At 40.3% G+C, this 7,166-nt stretch overlaps 1 long non-coding RNA gene across 1 annotated transcript; it reads right to left on the reverse strand.

The window, feature by feature from the left end:
* Window positions 1-2,637: 2,637 nt before the first annotated feature.
* Window positions 2,638-4,905, reverse strand: LOC149310749 (uncharacterized). The gene is made up of 3 exons (XR_016281707.1): window positions 4,792-4,905; window positions 4,026-4,060; window positions 2,638-3,473 (listed from the first exon to the last, which is right to left on the reverse strand). It is a non-coding gene; the product is annotated as an uncharacterized LOC149310749 (long non-coding RNA).
* Window positions 4,906-7,166: the final 2,261 nt, after the last annotated feature.

A 7,166-nucleotide genomic window follows, 5' to 3' on the forward strand; every position in this document is an offset into this window, starting at 1 on the left:
CAATTTTTCAGAAAGAGTGAAAGCCTTACCCCCCCCCCCCCCAAGTTGCATACTTAATCTGGGACCTGCTTTCCTTAAAGACCAATATCTCCTCCATCTTGTGTGGGTTTACTTTGTTAGATTACATCCAGCCCATTAGCAATCCTAGACACTGATTCAGAATCTTAATTGACTCCATGGCTTTAGGTAGCTGAAAAGGTATATTTATGTATGTACGTGTTTATCTATATTTAGATCAATATTAAAACCGAATCCAGTGTGTTTTTCTGCTGATGTTACTATCCCCTCAGCAGAGTCTAACTTCAGAGTGTTCTTGTAGGCCCCCCAAGATGTATGCCCACACATGTGCATGTGAGATGATTTTCAGTAGTCCCTCCACTCCCACCCACAATAACCCTCCCAAAGAGACTTCCAAGAAGAGATTTCTTGCATGAGAGATGTTTAGGACATTTTATTTTGTACCATTGTTTCAGGGGTAGTATCAGAGCACCAGCATATTGTTGGTTACAGTAGATGACACTTATTGTAATGGCAATGCAGTAGGCCAGGTAGCTAAATTTTTATAAATAGATATAGATATTTAAAAATATAATGCTAAAATCAGCAGGTAGCTTAAATGAATAGATTCCAGGGTCCAAAATTCTCTGAAATGAAGTGTGAATATTAATTAAGTATCAATAAGATACTACATAACAGGTCAACAATTTTCTTGCAGGCGAGATTCCTTGCTGGAGAGATTTTACTATCCTGCAAGAGGTTTGGCACTTGGAATGCTATCATACAGGCTTAGGAGCCTGTAAGGCAGAGTGGGAGTCATGTGGACCTCCGGAGGCCCTTGCGTCTTATACAGTTGTAGTACTATGATTCCTCTGACTGCTATGGCAACATGTTACGGGATCCTAGGATTTGTAGTTTAGAGGGGTGTTCAGAATTTATAAGCAGAGTGCTATAGTGCCTCATCAAATTATGAACCCCAGGATTTTAGGGGATGCAACTATCTCAGCTAAAGAGGAAACATAATGCTTTAACTGTGTAGTGTGAAAAGGCCCTGGATGTTGCTGGAGAGCATCACCCACCATTTCTTACTACTTATGCATCCCAGCCCACCTGATTTGGATTGCTGGGACCTGCAGTCCAATAACATCTGGAGAGCCACATGAACCTCACATCTGCTGAAAAGTGAAGATGGAAAGGAATTAATAAAAATAACCTCCTCACTGCTTTCCCCATCAGAGTGGTGTGAGGTATTCATCTTGTGCAGCAGAGCTGTGTAATGTATATGGGGAGTAGTGGCAGCCCTGGGTTTCCTTTATTGGACGATTGAATGGCAGATTCTACAAATCTGCTGTTTAATTCCTATTGGGGTGGCCTGTGGGAGTAGTGATTCCACATTCATTTTTATGGTCTTTCTTCCTATAGCTGCTCCAAGTTGTACAGGAGGTCTCCTGATACTTGGCTCTGTCCTGACAGAAGTTTGTTACTAAGATTACTCCCACACAGCCCATGTAGCTACAGGAGGAGTAGCTGTAAAACTGAAAATGGATTTGTTGCCCTCTGTGGCAAGGGATCCAGTAGCTGCCACTGCCTTCAATACTAAGCTGTTGCCTTCAAGTGGATGTCCTCCTATCACCAGTGTTGAAAAAGATGTTGTTCAACTCAAGCCCTGCTGATGGATCTCCAATAGTAACTGGCTGGCCACTAAATGCACACACTGATAGACTAGAGACGTATTTGCTCTGACCCAGTCAGACTTTTCTTATGATTTTTCCTTAAGAAAGATGTTTCACAGCCATGCTAGTCGAGATCAGTGGTGGCTTGTGGCGATCATGTCGTTGGGGTGGTGAATCCACTCCAGGTTTCAACTCTAACTTTAAAAGAGTTAACCAAGGAGTCATTTTGGAAATATGGCCCACCACTTTGAAAAGTTTCTTTTAGACTACAACCCAAGTGGATTCACTGCTCTGCTAACATGGAAATCTCTAACTTCCATGGGCTGGGATGTATAGGTGTAATGGAGTGGGTGTTAGCTTGATTTTCACTTCACACCGCAAAATGTCTGCTCACAGTAATCAGATCACAGCAGCTTTCTGTGATCTAAATCCTATTGGTTAGTGACAAAAACAGTAGATAAACTGAATCAATTGTTGAATGGCAAGTCAACACATAGGTAAATCATATTGATTCAATAGGTTTACTCTATATGAGCTAAAAAGAGGGGTCAGACCAGTGTTTGTAGATTGGGGCGGAAACTATTGCCACAAAGATGGCTCCCTGGCATACGTGCACTGAATGTGTTTATGGAGCCTGAACAAGGGCTATATCGAAACTTTTGCAATGCTGCACTTTTATTATAACTTTCCTTACTACAGTATAAACCAACAGTTAAAAGAGTTGAGGGGCTAAAGGTTTAGAGACACTCTTTTTAATTTAGCCTTGTACAACTTTATAATAAATATTTTATAATAAATGTAGGTTTCATAAGATGTCTTTAATTTAGACTTCATTTTCAAATAAATCAAGATTGTATAACCTGTTTTTAATTTAAACATCTATTGTTTTAGAATAAGGATTCTATAATACAGACAGATTTTATAAACTGACTTTAATTTAAAGTTCTATTGTTTTGCAGTAAAGGAATAGATCCTATAACAAATTTAGGTATTAAAGATTGGTCTTTTAACTTTAAGCTTCTTCTGCTTTATTATACTAAACAATTATATATATATGTATATATTGGGGAAAAATCTAAATTTCCTAAATTCTTAATCTAAATCATGTTAACCCTTGCTCTGTACGAGGAAGATATAAGATATGACCCATAAACAGACCTGTATTTCATTATCACACCTGGCTTTCCTTCTTCCAATCTCATCCAGGGTGGCCTGGTGCAACAAAAGGACAGGGCTCCTACACAACCTTTATTGGCAGGAGGAAGAAGAGGAAGAGTTGAGAGGAGGAAGAGATGGGAGGAGGAGGAAGAAAAAGAGGCAGGAGGAAGAAGTGGAAGAAGTGGAGGTGGGAGGAGGAAGAGGTGGGAAGAGGAAGAGGAAGAAGAAGAAGAGGTGGGAGATAGAGGAAGTGGCAGCGCCCCACTAGTCCCTGCCGCCCCACTCCTGTGAGAGCCAGGAGGGAGGGAGGAAGACAGAAAAGAAGGCAGGCAGGCAGGCAGGACGGATGAGTCCCATTGTCCCCAATGGTGGTGGGGTTGTGTGGTAGCAGATTTAAGCATCCACAGATTTTGGTATCCATGCGGGGTGTGTGTGTGTGATCCGGAATGGATTCCCGGCAGATACCAAGGACAACTGGAAATGCCAGTCCAGGTCACCTTAAGAGCCAGTAGCTGGATCAGGTGAAGGAGGTCTGTTCAGCTTCAGTAAGGAAGATGACATTTCCATTCCACTGCCATCAGCATATGAGGCTGGGACAATGAGAAGCAGGGCCTCTGTCACAGGTCCTTCTTGGAGGCTTGTTCACTGGTGGGAGAGGGGGAGGAAATGTTACTCTCCTTGCATCTGATGGGAAGGTGAATAGAGCTCTCTTAAGGTGGGTTGGGGGTGGTCAGGCCAGGAGGTGATACTTAAGTACACAGCCGTTACTTACTATGCAGACATAACTAAGTAGCCAATGTAGAATATCAACAACCATTTTCTTTCCATCTATTATTGTTTTAGTAAAACGAAGACACAATGGCTTAGCAGTTAAGACACTGACTCTGACAATCACAAGGTTAGCAGTTCGAGACCCAAGTGCTGCATGACAGAGTGAACTCCCACCACTGGTCACAGCTTCTGACAACCTAGCAGTTCAAAAGTATGTAAAAGTGCAAGGAGATAAATAGGTACCACTTTGGTGGGTAGGTAACAGCGTTCCATGTATCTCGGCATTTAGTTATGTTGGCCACATAACCACTGCCTTCCACACTCAGTCACCACTAGACAATCTTATCAAAGGCAAAACATTTACCTTTTAAAAAATGATCTTAATTGTTTTTAAATCTTTATTGTAAAGTTTTAAACTGATTTTACCTGTGAGTCACCTTGGGTCTGTTTCCAGGATAAAGCTGGCATATAAATGAAATGAAATAAATAAATAAATATTGAATATGTAATATTGAAGATGAAGATACCAATTTTTGATAAATTCTTAAACCCCCCAAATGAAAATTCTGAACCATCTTTAGTGGCCATATTGAATAGGTATAGTTACTTCTAGCATGGAGAAGACCATGTTGTACCTTCCTGCTGTATATATGTTAAGGATAAAGAGCCTTTCAGAATAAAAGAAGTGGCATCCTTAACTCAGAATTAGCATGGCTGAATATACAAAACATCAAGAGTTAAACATTCAAATTCTAGGACACATTGAATGAATTACTCAGTTTTCAGTCCTCACACATTTAAATCCCATTAGATTTACTATCAGGTAATCTGGTATAGGACTACAGTTGCTTGCAAATCCTTCTCATCCAGCCTGCTGGGTTACCCTGCATACACCCTGATCACATGATTCAAGATTTTAATTAATCCTTAACCAGCCAAGCAATAAAATTCCCTTCCCTGGGACTGAAATGCAATAACAATAATGATTTGGTAATGCTTTTAAATAAAAGATAATTGACTTTAAAGTCTGGCCCAGTCCAAACACCACAAGAAGAGGTGCACCGCACAAACTAGTTCTTTCTGTTTAGTCACAAGCTTGAATGGCTTGGCATTTCTTGCAAGCCGACTCTCCTTCCTTTTCTGTGGTTTGCTGCTTTCTACCTTACGTAAGTCTCCCAGCAACACTACTGACCTATTTTGTCTCAGAGGCTTGAGAACTTGACTTATGCACCCTCAGCTCCTCAGATGCCGTAGTCATTTCATAGGGGCTCGCTTTCCTGCCTGGTTTCAGAAGTCTGCATAACTTATATCTGAGGAAAAGTTAAACAAATATATTTCAGGTTTTGCAGTGACCTCCCAACAGTCAGCCTTCCATTTTGGAGTGTATGTCTGTCTGATTAGGGGATGTATTAAACATAGGGGTGGGCTGGGGGGCGGACTGGGTTAATAATGAAAATACACAGTGTTCTTCACAGACATTTTGTCTAACTGCCTTATCTGACTCTTAAGGTCATACAGATTGCACTTTAAGGAGGAGGGGGAACAATTAAGTTAGCTAATACTGTAAAATATTTTATCAGCATTATTCATGAAATATGTCATTCCACTTTTCATTCTTTGGCCTAATGTTTCCTTTTGTACTCAGAGATGTGATCATAATCTTTTCCTTATTTCCTCCTGTCTAAAGAATCAGTCAAATCTGGTTAATGGTTTATTCTTGCCATGGATACCCAGCCAGAAAAATCTTGATGGTTTAGGGTGCAGGATGGAACTCTCCCCCCCCCCCTTCCATCGTTTTAGAAGACTGAAATCAATGGGGAAGCATGAATACGTAATGGAAAGGGGCAGGTTATTCTTTAACCAGAAATGTACCATTTCCCCATTATACACATAAACTAAAGCCTCCTGTCAAAAGTGGTGGTATTTATTCCCCAATGATAATCAGGGCTGGGCCAGTTCATCCCATTTTTAATATGTCCCAGGTTCTCTCTCCTCCCCTTTCTTCTTTTTCCTAGCTTATTCAGTTCCTGCAAACTGACTTCAAAGTGTCATAGTAGTTTACACACCATTAACTCATCAGGTTAAAAGAACAGGAAGGGCAGAATCTTGCCTTTTCCAGTAGGCTTAGGCAAAAGCAAATTGCTGCAATCTCTCCTAGCTTGTGTGTTCTCCATCCTTAAGAATTTTTGCTTTTGTGATGACACTTTCATGTTGCTTGGCCACATGTGTCATGGTTTTTATCCAAGGCATTTATTTCAAGGCATGATGGTGAGGCAAAGGATGCCTTTCTCCATTTTTCATACCAAAGTGAAAAGGCGTTGCAATTACATCTTCAACATGGAAAGGGAACAGAATCCTGCACCATAATGAAAGGCAGCAGGCTAGCATTATGGATGAAGGACAAGTACAAATGGCCTCAAAGCGTTGTTCTCCAAGAAAGGGAAAAGGCCAGAGGACTGGGGAGAAATGGCTGGGAGCTGTCCTTCCTTCTGCCTCCAAGACCTAATGTCTGAGCAGTCTCCACTGATTTTCCTTCTGGGCTAGTTGAAACTCCACATCACTTTTTTCAGTTCATTACAGCTGGTTTAGGCAAATGGGATGACCGCCAGTTGTTCTGCCCTGTAGCTCTTTTACGTTTAATTATTATGATGGTGCTGGAAGCAAAGAGGCATCAGAGCTTGCATTTAGTAATTAGGGATAGAGGGACCTCTTAAGTACATTACTGCCTTTTTGGTTTTCAACTCAATGTTTCTTGATCGACGTGTTCAAGCCTTTCCCAGCTTCTTGGCTGCCAACAAAGGTAACATCCCCTTCTTGCAAGTGTTAGTCATTTTTAGGACACTTTGGAAGGGAGCATCCACAAGGCTTCTACCTCAGGATGGCCTATATCCACACATAAGAGCTATCTTTTAGGGGGTCTTCTACTAAAATATAGGTGATCTTCTTTTGTGTATTTCTTTTCCTATCACAGATGGATTTTCTGTAAGAATAAACATATATTTTACTTTTTAACCTTATGAAACCATCTTGTTTTCTATTCTGTTTTCTGCCACAACCAAATATTCCTACAGATAGGACTTGTAATCCAAAACATCAGGAGCCTGTGTTACTGTTAGTGTGAATGTTAGTTGATGATCCATTATTTTAGTGAATTAATAGTAATGTTATTGTTTTAACGATTGTATTTTATATGGAATTGTTTTATTGCTGTAATCCCACCTCAATCCACAGGGAGAGGTGGGAAATATAAATAAAAATTATTATTATTAAAATTATTATTGAGTACCATTTCCCTATATCAGAGGTATATTTTTCTTATAGTGGTATGGCTAGGGGAAAAACAGCCTGCTTCCTTCCTTCCTTCCTTCCTTCCTTCCTTCCTTCCTTCCTTCCTTCCTTCCTTCCCTCTCAGTCCCCCTGGACAATTTACAGCACATAAAAACATTTAAAATATTTAAAACATTACACATAAAAAGATACAAAAGATCATCCCCACACAATGTTTTATATAATTAACTTTAAACAAACATAGTTCCAGTGTTAAGCAGTGGCAAAGAGTGACATTTA

Source organism: Sceloporus occidentalis, unplaced genomic scaffold, assembly GCF_023333645.1.
Source record: "Sceloporus occidentalis isolate IW3139 unplaced genomic scaffold, rSceOcc1.0.p SCAF_6, whole genome shotgun sequence".
Classification (NCBI taxonomy): domain Eukaryota; kingdom Metazoa; phylum Chordata; class Lepidosauria; order Squamata; family Phrynosomatidae; genus Sceloporus; species Sceloporus occidentalis.